The sequence below is a fragment of the Bubalus kerabau genome, chromosome 22 (assembly GCF_029407905.1).
Source record: "Bubalus kerabau isolate K-KA32 ecotype Philippines breed swamp buffalo chromosome 22, PCC_UOA_SB_1v2, whole genome shotgun sequence".
Taxonomy (NCBI): domain Eukaryota; kingdom Metazoa; phylum Chordata; class Mammalia; order Artiodactyla; family Bovidae; genus Bubalus; species Bubalus kerabau.
The window spans coordinates 16878716-16901961 of NC_073645.1; the positions used below are offsets into that span (position 1 = coordinate 16878716).

Sequence of the window (23246 nt, forward strand, 5' to 3'; positions counted from 1 at the left end):
ATTTCCATGGTCTGTAGGAGCCTAACTAAACTATCTAATCTTTCAAAAGACAGTCAACACAATGAACTCTAAACCTAATCCCCTCAAATACTGGAGAGACAGTTTAGTGCTTTAAATACTCCTCAACCCCAAACTCCACACTAAAAAGAACCATTAAAGGCTTTTTCTTAAACTCACAGAAGTGGGACATTCTGATTTTAGTTCCATTCTCTGATGGCAAATCTTTACCTTACAATCTAAGTTCAACCTTTTATAGGATCTGGGATTTGTGAAGGGTGGCAAGTGTTGTAAGTATTGTAGGACTCGACTTAAAAGGAGAAAAGGAGTAGCATTTGGTGATTAAACTTTTCCAACGACCTTAAAAAAGTTTCAAGAAAGAAAAACACAATACTTGCTGGTTTTGTTATAATCAAGTAAACTCACATTTACCCAGAATTCCTGTTCCTGATCCCATATTTGGTCCTGGGAGATTTTTTTAAAAAGAAATTGAAAAAAAAAAAAGGCTATTGATTAATGATGTCTTCTTTTCCAGGCCTGTATTGCTCAGTAAACATAAGGTTTAAAAATTCTAAACTCCTGACAAGAGACTTGTATAAGGGAAGTTGAAGATGCCTAACTATGGAGTCATCAATTTAGATACTAAGAGAAACCTTGGTTTTCAGTGAGTGGCAGGGAAAGAGAAAGGAGAATTTCAGCAGCACTTGTTTAAATGCTCTTTTGATTCCACAATGTTTTTGTGAAGTTAGCCAATGATATGAAGATGCTTGGGAATATATTTGTCGTATACTGGCTGGAAAAAGTGGGTCCTGGCATCCCCCTAGAAAAGAATGATTCTCTTGAGAAGTTTGATTTGGGGCTTTTTTTTTCTTTCATTTCTTGCACAGTCCATCGTTCTTCGTTGCTCTTGTTTAAAGAGCCTGGCTGGAGAGGTACTGACGGATCGTTCCCTTCCATACCCAAGGCAAGAGTGGGACTCGAGCGAGAGCAGCCTTGCTGCTTGTGTAACAAACAGTCTTAATGAGATTCCAAACACATGTGGCTTTTAGCCTTAATAACTGATGAATGCACGAGACTGCCTACTCTTACAAGGCAACCACAGCAAATGCAGTGGTTGATTTTCAGTGCTCATCTTAATTAAACTATGAGCAACATCTTAAATAATCATTCCCTTCTCAAATAAATATCACCATCATAGGGCTTCACACTACACTCCTGGTTTCCCATTTACTTCATTGCTTCTCATTCTCTTTGCTGATTCTTTCCGTTTCCTAGATCACTGAATGTTGGAGATCTCTTGATCTCCAGTGTTGATCATTCTGTGTTGAAGTGCCCAGGGATTCTATCCTAGGATCTCTTCTGTTTTCCATCTACACTTATTGCCTTGATGATCTCATCTAATCTCAGGGCTTTAAATACTCCCTGTATCTAGGTGGCGCTAGCAGTAAAGAACCAGCCTGCTAATGCAGGAGATGCAGGTTTGATCCCCCGATCGGGAAGATTCCCTGGAGGATGGCATGGCAACCCACTCCAGTATTCTTGCCTGGGAAATCCCAAGGACAGAGGAGCCTGGCAGGCTACAGTCCACAGGGTTGCAAAGACTCAGACACGAATGAAGCAATTTAGCACTCACATATATTGATTAGGCTGCAGTCCATGGGGTTGCTAAGAGTCGGACATGACTGAGCGACTTCACTTTCACTTTTCACTTTCATGCATTGGAGAAGGAAATGGCAACCCACTCCAGTGTTCTTGTCTGGAGAATCCCAGGGACGGGGGAGCCTGGTGGGCTGCCGTCTATGGGGTCGCACAGAGTCGGACACGACTGAAGCGACTTAGCAGCAGCAGCCCCAGTCTATACTATACTTCCCTGTGCTCCAGGTCATATGCCCAACTTCCAGCTTAACATCTCCACTAGGATGTCTAATAAATATCTGAGCATCTGATCTGCTACTGCCATCAGGAAACTGCTCCTCCCAGACTGTTTCCCTTCTCTGCTGCTGCTGCTGCTGCTGCTAACTCACTTCAGTCGTGTCTGACTCTGTGACCCCATAGACGGCAGCCCACCAGGCTCCCCTGTCCCTGGGATTCTCCAGGCAAGAACACTGGAGTGGGTTGCCATTTCCTTCTCCAATGCATGAAAGTGAAAAGTGAAAGGAAGTCGCTCAGTCGTGTCTGACTCTTCGCGACTCCATGGACTGCAGCCCACCAGGCTCCTCAGTCCATGGGATTTTCCAGGCAACAGTACTGGAGTGGGGTGCCGTTGCCTTCTCCAGTTCCCCTTCTCAGTAAGTGCCAATTCCATTTTCCTAGATGCTTAAATAAAAATAATGCTGGCATCACCCTTGACTCCCTTTTTATCTAATATGTCACATTGTAATCCATTAGCAAATCCCATGTGTTCTACCTTCAGATGGATTCAAAATCTGACCACTTCTCCCATCTCCCTACTACTTTGCTGGTTCAAACCAGCTTTTAGTTGATCCTGCTGCTTCTATTGTATCTAGTAAGTAGCAAAGCAGAGATTCAAACTCAACTATTCTTTCATTTTGAAGACCTTGATCTTTTTGCGTGGGCTCTACTGTCCCTCTGCCTGGTTGCCTTTGGTGGTTGCTAATGTAGATACTTCCTCTCTCTCCATTCTCATTCTTTCCATTCTAATGGAATCATAACTACCTTCAAAATGGCACTGTGAGCAAATATCTTTTGTTCTGTCTTTCCCAACATCATGCAGATAAATGCACACACTAGCCCTGGACTGTCCTAGTCCTTCTCTGGACTCATTTACACAAGAGAACAAAGGCCACAGAAAAAGGCTCTTTTTCTGTGACTTGAAACAACATAATTTCTACCAATTCATCCTGTCATAAGTGGCAGCCACATATTCTTTTACAGAACCTAGCACAGTGCTCTTGCCTGAAGAATCCCATGGACGGAGGAGCCTGGTGGGCTGCAGTCCATGGGGTCGCGAAGAGTCAGACGACTGAGCGACTTCCCTTTCACTTTTCACTTTCATGCATTGGAGAAGGAAATGGCAACCCACTCCAGTGTTCTTGCCTGGAGAATCCCAGGGACGGGGGAGCCTGGTGGGCTGCAGTCTATGGGGTCGCACAGAGTCGGACACGACTGAAGCGACTTCTCAGCAGCAGCACAGTGCTAAGCATAAAACTGGCCCTCAGTAAATGACAGTGATTGACTGCTTATGATAAAGCAAAATTTCTCCAGGTTTTAACTAACACATTCCTACCACTATCAGTAATGACATGATTAAAGCTTTGGAATTGAGTTGTACCTCTGGCACTTCTGAGGGAATTTTTTCTGTGTTGAAATATATATGAAAAGTGAAAGTCACACAGTTGTGTCTGATTCTTTGCAATCTCATGGACTAGATAGCCCGCCAGGCTCCTCTGTCCATAGAAATCTCCAGGTAAGAGTACTGGAGTGGGTTGCCATTTCCTTCTCCAGGGAATCTTCTGACCCAGGGATTGAACCCAAGTCTTCTGCGTCTCCTGCATTGGCAAGTGGATTCTTTACCACTGAGCCACCTAGGAAGCCTAAGTAATATGACAGACTTATACTATACAGTATAGGGCTTAAATTAATAATATAATTTGCGTAAATTACAAGGTATGGCTTATGAGACTGAGTCCATAAGTTTTCCCTAAGTTCCATTACTTTAAGATTCTAAATAAAGATTAAAATATTGTTAGCAATAAATAAATAAAATACTGTTAGCATTCTCAATGCCTTCCTCTGAAACATCATTTCAAGACAAATTTATGTATAACACAAACTTTGGATCTTTAAAAAGATTATGACATTACAAAATCTACTATAAGAAAAGCAACAGTAATCATCCATTGTGTTGGAATGTTACTGCTGAGGTGCTGGTTGGTGTTGTTCAGCAGCTAAGTCATGTCTAACTCTTTGTGACCCCATGGACTGCAGCATGCCAGGCTTCTCTGTCCTTCACTATCTCCTGGAGGTTGCTCAAATTCATATCCTTTGAGTCAGTGATGCTATCTAACCATCTCACCCTCTGCCGCCCTCTGAGATGTTGGTCGGCTTATAAATGCCTTAAAAGAAAGCAATTTATAGTCTTGTTCTTTCCTGTTATTGAAAGGTCTTAAACCTCCAAATCACAATCCACCTCCAAGGCCTCTGAGGCCTGAATTCCAGGCCTCGTTAAGAAGAGAAAGAAACTGTTGAATATTACTCACAAGTGTGCAAAATCGGTTGGGAAGTGATTTGTTCCGTGCTGAGTCCATCTTAGGATTCAGGCCATGGGCTGGAACAGTATTCATTCTATGGTGAATTCTGATTGGTCATCTCTAAGATAAATTCTGATTGGTGGAAAGAGCATGCTTCTTCAAGTGCTGACTCTTACAAGTCTCTGGGCAGGTCGTTTAACCTCTTAGAGTCTACATTTTATTATTATTATTTAATCTACAGATGGAAATAATATCCAAAATAGCTATTCCATAGAGCTGTTGAGATGGTAAAATGAAGGAATATTGTGAAAGGGCCTAGTTCATAGTAGTCACTCAATTAATATTTGTTCATTCATCTTGATAATATATTACATTTTATAAATGCTTTAGAATTTTTGAAATGCTTTCACACACTGTACAGGTTATTGTCAAAATACCAAGCACCGATTAACACTTCCTCTAAGAGCATTTGGATGGCTGTACTTTAATTATTTTAGGATGTGACCAGCTTTTGTGGAGTTGAGTTAGTTGGCTTCATTATTCCCCTGCAACATTTCCTCTGCACTCGTTGATTTCCATGGCTACACGATGATTACTTCCTGAGAAACAAAGGAACACATGTGTTTGGAAGTAAAAAGGAAGCATACAGATCACCTACTGAACCACAGCCCTGCAAAACCTGGTATAAATGGAAACTTTTCTTTTTATCATAGTGTGTTTGAAGTGAAGGAATTCACATTAGTCATTCGCTCGGTTTTTACTCTACAATAGATGTCCTTGTAAGGGGCCAGATAGCGTCAGGCCGTATAAACCAAATATACTCCAAAATGTTTTGCAAGGTAGACTGTTTACAACATTAAAATTTCTGAGTGGTGACCAATTCAGAAAAGTGATAGTAGGTAATGGGAAATTTGAAGACAAAGAATTGAGTGTAGGAGGAAATGGCTCACCGCTTTAAAACACAATGATTCCTTTTTACTGCATTCATTGATCGATTATTTTAGCAAACATATGTTGAGGATTCTGGGTATGAGGTCCTGTAACTAAGTGCTCTGAGAACTACAAACATGAATAGGACCAAGGGAAATAAGGCCAGAGATGGTCTTCAAAGAATTTACAGTTTATATTGGACATAAAATCTGTATGTCTCCTGGGTCCAAATTATGTCCCATATGAAGTACAATCCAAGACCTGGGATGGCTTTGAGAAGGGGGCTATTTATGTTGAGTCTTAGAGAATATTTAAAAAATTTTTCACCACGTAGACAGATGGAAAGGCATTCCAGACAGAAGAAACAATATATACAAAGGAACTGAGGTTACCAGGCTCAGAGCTAATGGATCAGAGATAGGCGAAGATTGGAGAGCAAGAGTAGGTTGAAAATATCTGTTTTGAGAATATCATCGTTATTAGTAGATGGGTGTGTGATGTATAGAGATTGGCTTACAGTGGGAGGAGAGTGCTGTAGACTAAATGTTTGTGTCCCGTCAGAATTCATATGTTGAAACCTAATCCTCAATGTCATGGGTTTTGGAAAGAGAGTAGATCATGAAAGTGGAGCCTGCAAGAATTTGATTAGCATCCTTACAAAAGAGACTCCAGAGGGCTCCCTATTCCCCTCCACCATATGAGGACATGGTGAGAAGACAGAGAAGACAGCCATAGTGCACCAGGAAGTAACCTCTTACCAGACCCCAAAGATAGGCTAGCTTTGATCTTGGACTTCTCAGATGTTAAAACTGGGAGAAATGTTTGTTGTGTAAGCCACATAATCTATGGTATTCTGTTATAGCAGCTCAAATAGGCTAAGATAGAGAAGTTTAGTATGCTCAGTTTGGGACATGCTGAATGTCAAATGCCAGTGAGACACGATATTCTGGTGGAGATGTTATGTAGGTTTTTAGAAGTGAAGTTTGGAACTTAGGAGAGATGTGCAATTGAAGACTTCAGATTTAGGATTTGTCAACATACAAGCAGAAGATGAACTCTTGGAGTCTAGTGTATGAAGAAAATGTAGTTGATGACAGATTCCTGCGAAACAGCTACATTTATGGGGCAGACTGACAAAAAGAAACCTAAGAAGGAGGCTGAGAAGGAGAAGCCAGGGATGTGTGAAGGAAGACCACAAGAAAATGGCAGCTTTCCCCTTTCTTCGCAGTGAAGTCCTTCTTTAGTGGTCATTAGGGAATGTCAAAGTGGAAAAGGAAACAGTAAAATTGCATTTAATCTAGTCCTTTTTCTTTTGAGATTCTTTCCTGGGATTTGGGGTTCTTTTCCTAATTTTTTTTTTTTGACTGTTCCATGTGGCTCACAGAATCTTAGTTCTCTGACCAGGGATTGAACCTGGATCTTCAGCAGCAGAAGCTCGGAGTCCTAACCACTGGACTGCCCTGATGCTGGGAATTCTCTTTTTTTCTAATCTTGATTCATTTCTTTATCTCTAAAAATAAACTCCAGGAGCCTAAGGTAGACCAAATAGGTGATCAACTCTGGGGCTGCCCACAGAATGGAAGGTTCTAAGATTCAGGTAAATGGGATGGTCCTGGGTTGTGAAGCTTCAATGAGCAAGGAAGACAGTATCATATAGTGGTTATGAGCTCTGGAGATAGACAGTTGTTGTTCAGTCACTAAGTCATGTCAGACTCTTTGCGACCCCATGGACTGCAGCACACCAGGCTTCCCTGTGCTTCACCATCTCCCAGAGTTTGCCCAAACTAATGTCCATTGAGTCAGTGATGCCATTCAACTATCTCATCCTCTATCGCCTCCTTCTCCTCCTGCCCTCAATCTTTCCTAGCATCAGGGTTTTTCCAATGAGTAACATCAGGCCAAAGTACTGGAGCTTCAGCTTCAGCATCAGTCCTTCCAATGAATATTCAGAATTGATTTCCTTTAGGATGATTGACTGGTTTGATCTCCTTGTTATCCAAGGGACTCTCAAGAGTCTTCTGCAGCATCACAGTTCAAAAGCATCAATTCTTTAGCACTCAGCCTTCTTTGTGGTCCAACTCTCACATCTGTACATTATTACTGGAAAGACCATAGCTTTAACTATATGGACCTTTGTTGGCAAAGTGATGGCTCTGCCTATAATACGCTTTCTAGCTTTTGTCATAGCTTTTCTTCTAAGGAGCAAGTATCTTTTAATTCCATGCCTGCACTCACTGTCTGCAGTAATTTTGGAGCCCAAGAAAATAAAGTCTGTCACTGTTTCCATTTTTCCTTATTTTCCATGAAGTGATGGGACCAGATGCCATGATCTTAGTTTTTTGAATGTTAAGTTTTAAACCAGCTTTTTCACTCTCCTCTTTCACCTTCATCAAAAGACTCTTTAGTTCCTCTTTGCTTTCTGCCATTAGAGTGGTATCATGTGCATATCTGAGGTTGTTGATATTTCTCCCAGCAATCTTGATTCCAGCTTGATCCAGCTCGGCATTTCATGTGATATACTCTGCCTGTAAGTTAAACAACCAGGGTGAAAATATACAGCCTTGATGAAGTCCTTTCCCAATTTTGAACCAGTTCATTGTTCCATGTCTAGCTCTAACTGTTGCTTCTTGACCTGATAGAGATTTCTTAGGAAGATAAGGTGGTCTATAGTCCCATCTCTTTAAGAGTTTTTTAATGGTTTGTTGTGATTCACACAATGAAGCAGAAGTAGATGTCTTTCTTGAATTCCCTTGCTTTTTCTATGATCCAGTGTATGTTGGCAATTTGATCTCTGGTTTCTCTGCCTATTCTAAATCCAAACTTGTCCATCTGGAAGTTCTTGGTTGACGTACTGCTGAAGCCTAGCTTGAAGGATTTTGAGCATTACCTTGCTAGCATGTGAAAGGAACACAATTGTATGGTAGTTTGAACATTCTTTGGCATTGCCCTTCTTTGGGATTGGAATGACAGCTGACCTTTTCCAGTCCTGTGGCCACTGCTGAGTTTTCCAAATTTGCTGACATATTGAGGGCAGCACTTTAACAGCATCATTTTTTAGGATTTGAAATAACTCAGCTGGAATTCCATCACCTCCACTAGCTTTGTTCATAGTGATGCTTCCTACAGCCCACTTGACTTCATAATCCAGGATGTCTGGCTCTAGTTGAGTGTCTAGGAGTGCCTAGCATCTGCATTCAAAGCCTGACACTGAAACCCCAAGGGGAATTCTCCCAGCAGATGTGCATGCCATCCTGGGTGTGGACTGAGGTATCTCACTCCCAGACCCCTACTCTCAGTCTGGTTGTAATAAAGGAGAAATTTCTCCACTCCTTGTGGAGTTCTCAGGGGGTTAGTATAGAGTAGGTTCTTAAATATATAGTTTTCTTTTTAATAATCAGTAAATTAACAGAGAGCTTTTCCAGTGGCTCAGCAGTAAAAAATTCACCTTCAGTGCAGGAGACACAGGAGATGCAGCTTTGGTCTCTGGGTCAGGAAGATCCCCTGGAGGAGGAAATGGCAACCCACTCCAGTATTCTTGATAGGGAAAATCCCATGGACAGAGGAGCCTGGTGGGCTACAGTCCATGTGTGAGTGTTAAGTTGCTTTAGTCATGTCCAACTCTTTGCAATCTTATAGATCACAGCCCACCAGGCTCCTCTGTCCATGGGATTCTCCAGGCAAGAATCCTGGAATGGGTTGCTGTGTCCTTCTCCAGGGGATCTTCCTGACCCAAGGACCCAACCCATGTCTCTTATGTCTCCTGCATTGTCAGGCGGGTTCTTTACCACTAGCGCCACTTGGGAAGCCTAGACTATAGTCCATAGGATCTTAAAGAGTTGGGCACAACTGAGCAACTGAGCAAACTAACAGAACATAAAGATCAATACACAAGAAATAACTTTATTTAGGTATATGGGTATTGTGGGCTTCCCAAGTGGTGCTATTGGTAAAGAAACCATCTGCCAATGCAGGAGATGTAAGATGCAGGTTTGATCCCTGGGTCGGGAAGATCCCCTGGAGTGGGGCATGGCAACCCACTCCAATATTCTTGCCTGGAGAATCCCATGGACAGAGGAGCCTGGCGGCCTACAGTCCATAGGGTTGTAAAAAGTCAGACACAACTCTAAGTCGCATGAAATGACTTAGCAGGTGAGAGTATTGTAGTCTGCTAACATCTTTATGGGTCACTGATATTTTCAAAACTCTGACCATTGAGCATCAGAGAAAATCTACCCCTGTCCATTATAAAGGAAATAGGAGAACAATACTACTCACTATAGCAAAATTATAAAACAGTTGACTTAAAAAAACAAATGATCTTCAGTGGTTTATAATATGGTTCCTCATTAAGCAATGGCATAATACTAACGCTTCCACAATGCTTTTTAAATTTTTTTACTTTCCTAACACTGTACTGAAGAACTTATTTGCATTATTTAATTTAATTTTTCCAGCAAATCTATGAAATAAGGGCTTGTCTATTATGGTTATAAGGAAACTCAAGACACAGAAGGTTCCCAAGGTCACATAGTTGATAATTAGCAGAGGTAGGATTTGAACCCAGGAAATCCAGATCTGGAGTCTGGGCATGCAACTGTTAGGCTACACAGAAACCTGCTTTGGTTCTGCTACTGGACCACTTTGTGTATCACCTAGTATGGAAGGAAATCTACACTGCACGTGTGAAGGGAGGAGGCTTTCTCAGCAGAGCTTCTGTGGGGGCAGGAAGAGTGGGGGCAGGTTGCAGGAGATATATTTGTGTTAAGTCAGGGCCACAAGCATGATAATTTTTTATACTAAGAAATCATAATCATACAATGATCTTATTTTTCAATTTACTGTCCCCTTAGTGGGCAGATGACCTCAGCCCTTTGTCACAGACTAAGAGAGAGAGTCTCAGTGCTGGCGCACAGGACCAACAAATATTTGGGAGTCTCCAGGGAATGCACTGACCCTGTCTGTCTTCTCTGGTCTTACTGGAGTTTTCTGAGGGGACTTTGTTTGAATGGCCCAATCTTTTAGTTGGCTTCCAGGAGCCCACCCTGATTGTCCCTTATCTGAGGAGGGTAACCGAGAGAACTCTCAGTCTTCAAACCTTTCATGGCCACTGCCTTGAAAGGAATTTGAATCCAAAATGATTATTTGGAATCAGTCTAAGGAATGAGCCCAGTATATACTACAGCACGTATGCTTTAAAAAAAAAAAAGATTCAGAATAAAATATTTCCTGATATTATATGAATGAGGATGTTTTATAACTCTTATTTAAATATATTTAATATCACTTACAGAAGAAAAGAATTCCAAACATATAAAAATAAATCAGATTAAGCTTTGTCTTTTGATTCATTTTTTTTTTTTTTGGCTGAACAGGAAAATATTTATTAACAAAAGTTTTGAGAACAATAAAGTCACTGCAGGTTATTAATATGAAAATATTGTCAATTGTTCCTCTTGTAGAAATCTTTCTGGACAGCCCACTTCCTGAAAAATGACTCAGCAAAAGCTGCCAAGAAGTGTTGTTCATATTTAATACAATTGTTCAGGCCAGCACCTATTTCTTATCTATGAAGTCTCCTTGTGATTGATGATTCATGTTTCTTTTCAATTATGGGCTTTGAATGCAGACTATTTCTTAATGTAAACAAATGGCTTTGGTATTTAAAGCAAAACATTTCCTCTTGCTCAGTACTATTTCCTATTTTATACCTCAAACCGTATTTTTGAGGGAATTGTTTGGTTTCAAAAGAGGGAAAAGAGATGATTGTTTAGAAGAATGTGTGCAAGAAGGGTGTACTTGCCACGGGCTGCCTGCCAGACGTGCGTAGACTCAGACGGGGCACACGGTGACCTATCCTATCACATCACAGCCCAGAAAAGTTGTGTCCTGAATTCTGACGGTCAAGATCCAGGTTTTTCTGAGGGAGAAAGGGGCTAACTTTGGCAGCTTGATAACCGACCTTGCTGAATGTCTTCTTAGTTCTGCTGAAGAGGTTTGAACTAGAAGAACGGAGGATAAAAGACAGGTAGAACAGTTTTCAGAAACACCAGGAAAAACAGAGCAAGATAGTTAGTGATTTCTGATGACATTTAACAATTGCCAGTGTAAAAACTAAAATTAAAACCTAGAAGAGCCTGATCCAGTTTCAGCGAAATCTGTGCCAAAATTTGACCACTAGGTAGCGCCATAATTCAGCTCTGTGACAAAGGGACTGCTGATGTTGATTCTCTATCGGCCCGGGTGAAAACGTTTAAGATGTATTCCGGAAAAGATCAACACCGGTGCCCTAAAATTTTGCAATCAGAACACCCTCACATAACAAATATAAGAGGTATAAGGTTCAAGTATTTACTTGGGGAAGCTATTTCTACCATTGCAAATATGTTTACTGAGAACTCAGAAAAATGGTGGTAGGAGAGATTTTAGCTTTCCCTTTTCTTAACGAAATCCCAGATTTGCATAAAGAAAAGGAAAAGGAATAATCACAGTTAGTTACAACAATTAATCCAGAATTTCCTTGTCAAATTGAAAAACGTCAATTTAATTAAGCAGTAAACGCTACTCATGTTTATATTCATCATTCCCACTGAAGTCTTCCATTCATACCGGACCATCATACACCTTGCTAGATGCTCGGAATATAAAGAACCATAAGGCACATTCCTTGCTTTTGTGGAGCTTATAGTCCAATAAGGTTGATAAGTGTTTAACAGAAAAATATGTTCAAAAGGCTTATGGGAGAAAGTAGCCAACCATTCTACACAACCAGGTGGCATTTGAACAAGGCCTTGAAAGAGTACTGACAGGAACAGCTGATACTGATACTCATGTGCCAAACACTCTCCAGAGTGCTCTCCCTAATAAAGGCCCAAAAGTCTATGCTCAAAAGGTCAACATGCTCAAAAGGTCCTTGTAATCTTTACAACAACCATATGAGGTCAGTGATACTGTTATTATTTCCATGTTCCATAGAAGAAAGGGAGGGTATTCTAGATAAAGGAAGCAGCATGTATCAATAAAGTTTCTGAAATGTAGAGAACCAGGGCATGTTCCAGGGGTTAGAAGTTCAGATAACAGTAATGATACAATATTCATGGAAGTACCATCTCTTCTATGAGTTTATAAACAGAAAAATATGATGAGTTATATCAGAAATTTATAAAATATTAAAAAAAATTTTTTTAATTACTCAGAAATTTTATTCTTGGAAATCCCCTGGAGGGCCTGTGGTTAGGACTCCATGTTCTCACTGCTGAGGGTTGCGGTTCAATCCCTGCTTGGGGAACTAAGATCCTGTAAGCTGTGCAGCACAGCCAGGATAAAAACTATCCTTTAAAGAACAGTAGCCAGTACAGTTTATTGAGAAAACACAGATTCATTAAAGGACCAAAAGCCCTTTTGTAATGAAATTTTACATCCTGAATTTTGAAGATGGCAGGAAAAAATATGTAGAATGGCTTTCTGGAAACACTATTTTGGATGGCATAGATTTTTCCTTAAAAAACTACCTTTCAAGTAACAAAACGTGTTGCTCAGAGTCTCCTGAAAATAATAGTGCTAAAGTTTTTGGGTTTTTTTTTGAAGTTTTAAAATTAAACGAATGTTTTGCTGGGCAGAGAAGATACCAGGTAGGGAAAGGGAGGAACAGATAAACACAAGTCACTGTTGTGGAGTTTAGACGCTCACATGTTGCGTTTTATGGGGGAGGAAGTGGAAATTCTTGTGCACAGGTCTTATGCCTAGGCAGTGTTCCTGTGTTTCAAGTTACACTGTCAGACGTGTATGGTAAGGCAGCAAGTCAGATGCGAAAGTCAGTTATGTGGGTATATGACATACAAAGAGCTGCTGCAGCTTATGGCATCACCCCGACCCTAAAAGCTAGCCCATCCACTCACCACGCCAGACGAGTTTATAAAGTACCTGCAAAAGCTAAAGGTCATCCTAGGTAACCATTCAGGCGTTCCCACCCATCCAGGCTGCTCTAGATTTTCTTGTGCTTTTGCTCATCTTATAGATCCCTAACTCAATCCTGACCTCTGGCTCCACTGGGATCGGAAATCCTCATTCTGCCTTTCTGAAATCTTGGGCCGTGTCATTCCCTAATATTTTAAAATCCTGTTAGCACTTTCAGTTGCGGCCCAATAGACTCTCAAGTCCTAGTTAGCACATCAGCTTCCTAGATATTTATTGTATTTATATAATACAACCGTGGATTCTGCAAATGTCAGTTTTTCTTCTTTCTTACCAATCTTTATATCTTTTATTTCTTTATCTTGCCTTATCACTAGGACTTCCAGGTCAGTTTCAAATAGAGCTAATGATTGTTGTTTCCCTGAACTGAGGAGTCCAATGTTTACCATTTTGTCACCAAGTAAGATGTTAACGAGGTTTGTTTGTATTGTTGCTGTTTTCAGTTACTCAGTCGTGTACTCCATGGACTGCAGCATGCCAGACTTCCCTGTCCTTCACCATCTCCTGGAGCTTGCTCAAACTCATGTCCATTGAGTCAGTGATGCCATCCAACCGTCTCATCTTCTATCATCCCCTTCTCTTCCTGCCTTCCATCTTTCCCAGCGTCAGGAACTTTTCCAATGAGTTGGCTCTTCCCATCATGTGGTCCAAGTATTGGAGCTTTAGCCTCAGCATCAGTCCCTCCAATGATATTCAGGGTTGATTTCCTCTAGGATTGACTGGTTTGATCTCCTTGCAATCCAAGAGACTTGTTTGTTTTATTTAATTTTTGGCTGTGCTGGGTCTTCGTTGCTGCTCCGGCTTTTCTCTAGTTGCTGCAAACTGGGGCTGCTCTCTAGTTTCAGTGCCTGGACTTCTCTTGCTGCAGAGCACAGGCTCCAGGTGCATGGGCTTCACTAGTTGTGGCTCCTAGGCTCTAGAGCAGAGGCTCAGTAGTTGTGGCACATGGGCTGAGTTGTACCACCACATGTGGGATCTTCTCGGACCAGGGATGGAATCTGTGTCCCTTGCATTGGTAGGCAGATTCTTATACACTGCACCACCAGGGAAGTCTGGTCAGGGTTGGTTTTTTTTTTAGATAGACTCCTTTTATTATATTATGAAATTCTCTTCTATTCCTAGGTAGCCAAGTCTTTTTTTTTTCTGGACCCATCAAAACATACAGAGGTGTAAGAATTACCTATAAAGGTGAGGAAACTACCTCTTCAGGAAAGAATGGAGTAGGAGTGAAAGGGTGGAACTCAGATTTCAGCTCTGAAGAGAACTGAGAACCATTTCTCTTGGTGAGAATTGTCAGGCTAGTCCACCTCTTTTGGGTACCTTCTACCTTTCGGCCACCCCTGCCTTGCCCCCAGGCTACCAGGTATTTCCGAGAGACTGCAAATTGCAAAAGGGGCACCTGTGCCAATGACACCCATGAGCATAATGTTTCCCATTGGTGGTTCCAATGCAGAGTTAGGAGGTGGGATTCCAGTTTTGGTTAGGGAGGGATGCAAAAAACTGACCGAGATTTTTCTTTTTTAATAATAAACTTACTTTTTAAAGAAGACTGTTTCTAATTCTAGAGTGTTCCTAGCAGATTAATAAAACAAAGACTCAGTCACAGAGAAGAAAAAAATTACTTACAAAGGGGCCCAGGATCAGGGCATAGCTTGGTGGTGTGTCCCCAAGATCCAGTTGGAGCTTGATTTCCCAACCTCAGCACTACTGGCATTTGGGGCTAGATAATTCTTTGTTGTAGGGGACTGTACTGTGCATTTAGCAGAAACTCTAGCCTCTGCTCACTGGATTCCAACCCACCTTCAGCTTGAGACAGTCAAAAATGTCTGCAGGCATTACCCTATGGTTGGGAGAAGACAGGATCACCCAGTGAGAGTCACTGGCGTAGAGCTACGTACTTGTCTCCCGTCAGTGGTCAGACTTGACTCCAGAGAGTAGTAGAAGAGTCTGAGCTGCAGCTGGGAGGTGGGGCTAAAGGTTGAGACTGGGAACATTCCAGTCATACTCCCCATTCTCTTTTATGGGTATCTTGGAATATGGCTGTTTAAAATTTTTCCATTACCTCCCTTTCTTTTCCTTATTTGGTGAATTTGTTGTCAGCACTATGGGATAGGGGAGGTTGTTTTCCTGACTGTTTCTCTTGGGAGGAGATTCTCTTCTGTTCATTCAATCTGTGCTGACTTCCGGCAGGAAATGGCACTCAAGGAAAGTTTTGAATAAAAGGAAGATGCTGGTTTAGTCAGTGGAAACAGGAAGTTGTAGCCTACGTCTTACAAGGCTTACAAGAAAGTAAGAGGCAGAGAAAAAATTCACTTAACCGAAGTGGGAGGAGCAGAAGAGAGCCGGGTGGGAGTCGAGGAGGTATGGGGAGAGCTGAGGGGCGGATGGAGGCAACCAGGAAGACGTTGAGTCTCCTGGTTGGGTTGGCTCTACAGGAAGAGAATAACAGCGCTATGCAGTAGGAACAGGGTCGGGCAGTAACTATGAGTCAAAGCTATTGTGGTTTGTTAATTATACTACTTTACAGTGTAACACTGTTCTAAAAATACTCTATTTAAATTAACACAATTTTATCACTATTTGTATTAAAAGCATATGCCTACATTACCGAATCCCCTTGAGTAAACAAAGAGAAAAGGAGAAAGCAAATGTAGCAAAATGTTAACAATGGATGAATCAGATGAAGGTTATCTGACTGTTCATGATATTCTTCTTGTAATTCTTCTGTAAGTTTGAAAATTTTAAAAATAAAAATTTGCATTATGTGGGGATAAAAGTCAATTTTTAAACTATGCTATACTTAAGGCTGGGTAGGTCATCATGGGTATATGTTCATGAGTATGTGGCCTTACCTATGTGTTTATTCTCTACAATATAATAAAGTGATGACCAACATTCTCATGACAAGAATGATTTCCCATCATGAGTTTATGTATTCTCACAGTCTGATCAATTCTATCTGGAAGTCTCATCTTTTTGCATCATGTGGACCAAACACATCCTCATAAGGCAGAACTACCTCTCAGCCTGTAGTTTTGCTGTCCATCTTTCATTCATTCAGTGAGCGTTTCTTGAGCACCTACAGGGTAATGCATTAAGTGTTATGAAAAATACAAATACAAATCAAATAGACATTCTTCTTTTAGATAATCTGATAATCTGGTATAAATTTAAAGTGAAAAGTGAAAGTGAAGTCGCTCAGTCGTGTCCGACTCTTTGCAACCCCATGGACTGTAGCCTACCAGGCTCCTCCATCCATGGGATTCTCCAGGCAAGAGTACTGTAGTGGGGTGCCATTTCCTTCTCCAGGGGATCTTCCTAATTCAGGGATCGAACCCGAGTCTCCTACATTGTAGGCAGACGCTTTACTGTCAGCCACCAGGGAAGTCCATAAATTTAAAACCTTGCACATAAAGATTTTTTTTTCCTAAGAAGCTCTGTTCCTTTTCTTTTCTTTTTTTTTAAATATAAATTTATTTATTTTAATTGGATGCTAATTACTTTACAATATTGTATTGGTTTTGCCATACATCAACATGAATCCACCACAGGTATACACGTGTTCCCCATCCTGAACCCCCCTCCCATCTCCCTCCCCATACCATCCCTCTGGGTCATCCCAGTGCACCAGCCCCAAGCATCCTGTATCATGCATTGAAGCTGGACTGGCGATTCGTTTCATATATGATATTATACATGTTTCAATGCCATTCTCCCCGTATAAATGATTTTAACACAGACAGAAAGTTACTGTTTTGTGTCAGTCTTGAAGAAGGCCATGATTACTTCCTCTTGGAGGAAATGGTGTATGACATATTCCTGGTGCATTTCTTCCACTCTGCCAAGGAGGAAAACTAGGGTTTAAGAGTTGAGCCTGTTGGTGGGATTGATGTGAAGAATGCTGCATTGGTTTGCTATTGCTTCATATAATCCATCATTTAGTGGCTGCAAAGACCCATCATTCGTTGTTCTTCCTGTGTCTGTGGGGATGTGGGGCACGGCTGATCTGGCCCAGGCTGGGGTGAGCAGCTCTGTATCAGATGCTGCAGCTGGATGGGAAAATGTACTTCTTCCTGCAGTTGTGTGGATCCATGGGGATGGCTCTGCTTCATGTGCCTCTCCTCCTCCTTGGACCAGCAAGCCAGCCAGGACGTGTTTTTCTCAGGCGATAGCAGAGGTGTAAGAGGGCAAAGAGAAACATGTTTGCAAAGCCTAGGCTTAGAGCTCAAGTACTGCCACTTCGGCTCATATATCATCGGCCAGCAGGAGTTGCAGGGCTAGGCCCAAAGTCTTGGAGCATTAAGGGACACTTGGTGAGGCACTGGCAAGGGTATGGATGTAGGGAGAAGTGAAAAACTGATGCAATTTATAACACATGCTTTGTGATTACATGAACAGTACATTCTGAGGAGAAAGAATTTCAATTTCTTTTCACATCTGACAAAAACTTAAAAAAAAATAGACACATATGGAAGAATGTCACGACTCATCCCTTTATTTATTTTGGCTGCATGGCATGTGGAATGCGGGATCTTGGTTTCCTGAGCAGGGAGTGAACCCATGCTGCCTGCAGTGGAAGCATGGACTCAACCACTGAACCACTAGAAAAGTACCTGTTCATTCTTTTAAATATTCAGTCTGTGGTACTGGACAAGAAATCATGAGGTTAAACTCAGAACTGAAGATGATCTGGCACAAAGTGTAATGGGAAATTTGTACCTATTTACTTTTTTAGGCCTACCTGGGGCTATCTGTTGTCCACATTTTCCCTTGATATTTTAGGCCTCTACTTCTTGCATGCATTCTTCCTCTCAGCAGCAACCAGCCCTCTTCAACCTCCTGGTATCTTCATGCTTGTGCCCTTCCCATCAAAAGGATGTAGCAAACTCACTCGCAGTCAGGCCTAAGGAACTGATAAGGATCAAATACAACCACTTCCAGAAGCATTTGTATTAGAACAGGAGACAAAAAAAAAAAAAAAAAAAAGAATGGATCCATCATGGTCGAACTTCACCCAGCAGTGAAGAGTGTGGAGAAATGAAAGAGATGGGGGACCAAAGTGCTTGCCCAGTGACCTCAAAATCAGATCCGAGAGGACTGTTTTTTCTTCTTGTTGTTGTTATTTTTTTGAGTTCGTGGGAACAAGGGTAGAGTTGCAGGAATAACTGAGAGTATAACTTTAATCACATACTTAGCATGCTGCTGCTGCTGCTGCTAAGTCGCTTCAGTCGTGTCAGACTCTGTGTGACCCCATAGACGGCAGCCCACCAGGCTCCTCTGTCCCTGAGATTCTCCAGGCAAGAACACTGGAGTGGGTTGCCATTTCCTTCTCCACATACTTAGCATAAACAACATTAAAATATGTGCCCCAACAAGTCAATTGTCTTTCATAACTTTTTAGAGTGTAATTGTTCTAATTCCTATCAAAGTTTGCGGTTACTGTATTTGAGAAACAAGTAAATAAATACAGCAGGCATCAGGCAGGAACTTTCTGAACTGTGTCAAGGTTAATAATAAGTAAAATGTTATAAGTAGAGACAAGACAGCAACAGCTGTGCAACATTCTTGGAAGCAAGGATTTTGATAGCATGAAGTCAGACAGTGAGCTCAGTTTTTGCTGCTACTCTGGTTGGACAGAGAGACCCTGTCGTAATTATAATACAACTACATTTCTCTTATAAAGTACTGTCTTACATTAAAAAAATATGATGTCTGCAGCTGGAAAATCAGGAGCAATGTTGGAAGAAGACCCAGATCAAACCTATGAGAATGTGCTGGCTGAGATTCAGTCTTTTGAGCTGCCCATTGAAGCTACTTTAAGGTAGGGCTCCTTTATATTTTGCTGTTTCTTCTTTGGTGGTGATAAAGTAGTCTTATTCATGTCTTTTTATACTTTTCTCTATAACAGTAAAAAATAATTTTTGAGAAATGATTGCAATTCTATATACACCTAATCTCAAAGTTTTATCCTTAGAGAAATGATGGTGAATAAATTATCCACATTGTTTGTATTATATTTGTTTCATGATTCATCACCACAAGGTTAAAAAATAGAAATGACTTTCAAGTGATCAAAAAGGGCTGCATGCCAACTCCAAATAGATATCCCATCTTATTTACATCAGGTTTCACTTGTTTTCTCTAAAATACTGCTTAGTGAAAAATACAGAGAACGATTAGTCGTATCATTGAAACTCATTTATATTTGAGTGGATGTGGATGTGAGTTGTAGGAAAAAACACAGAATACTTATTTGTGTTGTTGCTGCTCTTGGGTATATGGGGTGCTCTCGGAGGTGTATTTTTTATTTCTACATAAGTTTAAAAAATAGTGTCTTTGGTAAGATGGGGATTAATTTGCATAGTTCAAGGACAGAATTAAAATGAAAGACTATATACCTCTGTGTTAAATGTGCAGTTTAAAAAGTTTCATTCTTTTTGACTGTCTGCTTATATCTGACACTTATCAGTATGGGAACAGGATGGCAATCTCTGACTGTGATAGTGACAGTCAATAAATATTTGTGGACTAATATTTGTAGATTAAGTGAAAGGATATTTTTTTGGTGTTGTCTTTTTAGTCTCAGAAAGATCCAGGAGCAGATAGGTTTAAATCTGAATTTAAATTTGATTTTGCATTAAATGTATCCTGAATCTTTCCAAAGGGCCTAGGGTAGGGTTGGGGGTATTGGAAGCTATTGGTATTTATTGGTTGATTCTTGAATTATCAATATGTAGGTACAGTAGAAAAATAATTACAACTCCATTTATAACTTACTTATACCTTCACTTTATCTGAGCATCATGAACATCCATGAATAAGGGCAGGTGCTTTTTATCCTATTCAACAGGTAGAAAAAACCAAAGCTTTTCGCTAATGGGAAACTTGGTAATTTTTCCAAGTGGAACATACTTTATACTGTTCCAGCGCCTTCTAAAACTTGTGCATCTGCCTGGTGGCTAGGTCAGAAGTCAAAGGGAAACACAAGAGGGGAATAAAGGGAGCCTGAAAAAGTGAAAGTGTTAGCTGTGACTGACTCTATGTGACCCCATGGACTGTAGCCCACCAGGCTCCTCTGTCCATGAAATTCTCCAGGCAAGAATACTGGAGTAAGTAGCCTTTCCCTTCTCCAGGGGATCTTCCAGATCCAGGGTTTGAACCCGGGTCTCTTGCATTGCAGGTGGACTCTTTACCATCTGAGGCACCAGGGAAGCCCGGGCATGTGTTAATTACTGTGGCCTCTCTGCCGTTGTTGCTTCAGAGCCCTTAGTCTTCAACCCCTGATCCTCTCTACATCTCTCCCCTGGTCTCTCAACCCTGGCCAATATCTACAGGCTTCATCCGTCCTTGAAACTATCAGCTAGTCTTGCTGTGGTACCGGACCTGACTTCCTGTTTTGGTTCTTGGATGTGTCCTACCTTCTGTTCTGAGGGTAAATGTCCTGGGTCTTGTACTAGGTCTCCTAAAGGAAAGGGTCAGTTTAGATCTGGCAGTCACAGCACTCTCCCATCATCACAAGAGCAGACACTGCAAACATATTTTGTCCAGGTGCTGCCTGTCACCACCAGTGGACCTAGACTGCCCACTGTTAGCTTCACAAAGAGCTCTGACTCTATGGGACCTCACGGACTGTGGCCCATCAGGCTTCTCTATCCATGGGATTCTCCAGGCAAGAATACTGGAGTGGGTTGCCTTTTCTTCTGCAGGAGAGCTTTCCAACCCAGGGATCGAACCCATGTCTCTTGCACTGCAGGTGGATATTTACCATCTGAGCCACCTTGTGTACTGAGTCTTAGTTGTGGCATGCGGGATCGTCAGTCTCCGTTGTGGCACGCAGGATCTTTAGTTGCGGCATGTGGGATCTAGTCCCTGACCAGAGGTCGAACTTGGGCCCCCTGCATTGGGAGCATGGAGTCTTAGCCACTGGACCGCCAGGGAAGTCCCCCAACAAACCTTTAATTGAGACAATATTCACCAAAATTACTTTTCCTAAACAATTGCTGTAATCATTGATGAGATGAAGACTTCTTAGGCTGGCATTTGCCTTTCAGCACTTCCCTATGTATGTTATTGATATTCCAATGTCAACTATTCTGGTCCACTCCTCTTACAGAACGTGTCAGCTCATGCGGCCAAATATGAGGGTTGGGAAATAAAGACAGGACTTCCATTTTGGCCAAACTGGAGTGTTTACTGTTTGATAATATGCCCTGAGATTTTCTTCCTTCTGGTTCTTATGGTTCCATTTCTTTATTAAATTGCACTCTTACTTCTGTCTGCCAAAATCCAGCCCCATCTTGCAAGGCACAGCTCAAATATTCTTTCTTCTGTGAAGTCTCTCTGATTCATCAACCACAGGTGAGTGCTTCATCCTTTGAAGCCCCAAAGAATTCAGGGCATTTATTCTGACTCATTTGGGTGTATGTAGGCTCACATGTATTTTGTGCTATAACCATTTTCAGGCTAAAGATTCCTGAGGGCACTATATATTTATATCTTAGTATCCTCTGCAGAAGCTTCTACCATACTTGACACACAGTAGCTAGATAAATATTTATTGAACTAATTTGTATGAGCTTCTGAGCTAATGATAGTCTTAACAAGACAAAGGAAAAAAGGTAGTCCAGAGAGAGTCATCATTTCAGGGAATAAGAAAAGGCAGAAGTATTTGAATAGATTTGAATAGTTACAAGTTCTAAAGGCAGAGAGGGTGGAAAAAGAGCTTGGCTGGAAGGAGACTGACCAGGAGGGCTACTCTGACCTACTCACAGGACCTACTCTGAGGCCTTGTGGAGCGACAGTGAAGGGAAGGTTAGGATATTGAGAAGATGGGGCTGGGAATGCAGGGGAGAAACCCTGTACGTGGAAACTGAGGGAGAGAAAATACCCTAGAGCTCTCCTAGTTTTTTTTCCGTGTCACAAAAGAAAGGCATTTTCCCACAGACATTTTCTGTTGTAAAATTCCAAACTGTTAGTTAGCTTCATCTCCCTGCCCACCTTGTTTCTGAGGTCAGTGTTCAGATCAGGGTTAGATCAGGGGTTTGTTTCTCTAACAGGGTGAGCTCAGAGACCTCAGGGACTCCAAACCCGTAGAAGAGTTCTACTAGTGTCATTTAAAAATGGCTCCACAGCCCTTCCGGTCACTCTCAGCCTCACCATCATCTGAGAGAATGGGTCTCCTCCACTGAGCAGTCGTGAGCGAGTTGCTGAGGTTGGGACTCAAGTCATCCAGCACTGTCAGTGCCCATCATCTCTTCCACCTGCCCAGGCTTCCTTCCCCCTACCTCCTGATTTCATACAAGGCTGCTCCAAGAGCAGGCTTCTCCAGGTGGCCCATCCTATCTCCTGCCTGACTTCCCCACTGGGCTCTTGGGTCAGCTCCTTTGGTCTTCTTTCTGTTTTGGTGGAAAAGTGGAAAAGGATCAGATGATCCTGAGATCCTGTGTTTGTTTTCATCTATGTGTGAAATGAGACCACTGCCTGAAGTATTAAGTTTAAAGGAGAGATAGTTTTAGGGGGAGCTGACATTATATTTTTCCATGGTTTATTTGTATTGCCAATGAAATACCCAATAAAGACATATCAGGCAGCTCTAATAATTGAATTGGTGGAGAAGCAGTATTTGATGTTAGACATGCAGATAGTGATTGAATTTCAAAGAGAAGAGAGAAATGTAAAGAAAGATCTACATCTAGTGCCTGGGTTGTCCTAGCTTGGCTTTGCTTTGGGCATTCAAAATCTCCTGGCTGACAGATTCTTGGTAGGCTGAAACTCATGAGCAGGTGGGGTCTGAAATTAGTTTTGCTGTCCTAATCCTTTTTGCCCTGGGCATCACTGTTTTTTATCATGTTACCACCATATCGTAATTTCCACTAGATTTTCTCATTGGGTTTTATGATTTTTACTCCAGTTGCTCCATTTGGCCTAGACATGCCCAACTCCTTGCCAGCTGCTCCCTCTAGGGGGCATGCGTGTCCCTGGTAGGCTTAATGGCTGTCTGGAGCCATGCTTTAAGAATCTACAAGTCTAGTACTTTGTTGGGCCTTATCCAGTATTACCAGCTGCCCTGCACGAGCACAGTTAATAGTTTTCAACTAGTATATCAATTCCAGTGCATTGGTAGTGGTTATATGAATC

At 41.6% G+C, this 23246-nt stretch overlaps 1 long non-coding RNA gene across 2 annotated transcripts in view; it reads right to left on the reverse strand.

Moving 5' to 3' along the window:
* LOC129636824 (uncharacterized) overlaps positions 1 to 4309 on the reverse strand; it is a 46278-nt gene extending 41969 nt beyond the window's left edge. For both annotated transcript variants that reach the window (XR_008707138.1, XR_008707139.1), the window contains exon 1: positions 4218 to 4309. This is a non-coding gene — a long non-coding RNA (uncharacterized LOC129636824). The remainder of the gene's footprint in view (positions 1 to 4217) is intronic.
* Between the last annotated feature and the right edge of the window lie 18937 nt (positions 4310 to 23246).